Below are 948 nucleotides of genomic sequence, written 5' to 3' on the forward strand. Positions count from 1 at the left end.
CGGCAACCCCCTCCTCTGCCGGCCCGCCGGAGGGGGAAGCCCCCTTCCATAGGGCTACCGGGAAGAGGCCTAATCCTGCACCGTACTTAGCAGAGCTTAGTGGAAAACTTAACTTCAGTTTAGGCAACAAATGCGGAACTTTGACCTGTCACGGAGCCCGTGACAAGCAGCAGGAAAATCTCACGACCTTCTTTGACAGGGCTCCTCCCTGACACAGGGCTATGGAGAAGTTTGTCCTCCACAACCGTGTGGCTTTACCACATCAGCACCGGCCAAAGACCACGCTCCCTTCCCTCAGGCCTGGAGGGTAAGGTAAATAATCGTATTCGCCTTGCTGTTTTATCAGCTAGAGGGATTTTTGGTTTATCTAATCCAGGGCGTGTGTGGGAGTAGACTGATACACAACAGTCTGTATAGCTAAATTCCCCTTTGCAGTTACACTCATTCAGTTGTCTCTGTAGAGAAAAAAAAAAAAAAAGAACCAAAAAAACCCCAGCACAGCACATTCTCCCAGCTGAGTATATATATACGCAGCTTGGACAAAATGCTTTTTCTTGTTCATGCTAACAAAGACTTCAGGGTCTTACACCTTCCCATCTGACCCATCTTTTCCAGTTTCAAAAAAAAAAAAAAAAGGGGAGGAGGGAGAGAGCGAGAAAGAGAGAGTAACAGCAGAAACCCATTTTAGTGCCACCCAACTCAAAATAAGATGGCTGTGTGCCAAACTCTTTATTCTTAAGTGGAAAAATTTCAAACCCAACAGCAATGCTGGCTGAATTTTGAAAATCCTGTTTTCACTAAGACTGAGTCAACAAAAAACAAATCCCCCTCTTTTCAAGCACCAGAAAAACCACGAGGAACTGTACAGCCTAATGAAGATGCAAGACCAAAAAAACAAAAAACAAAACCCAAAACATGTAAAATTGAAGGTATTCTTCTGAGAACAAG

The sequence above is a fragment of the Charadrius vociferus genome, unplaced genomic scaffold (assembly GCF_000708025.1).
Source record: "Charadrius vociferus isolate BGI_N301 unplaced genomic scaffold, ASM70802v2 scaffold231, whole genome shotgun sequence".
In the NCBI taxonomy this organism is placed as follows: Eukaryota; Metazoa; Chordata; class Aves; order Charadriiformes; family Charadriidae; genus Charadrius; species Charadrius vociferus.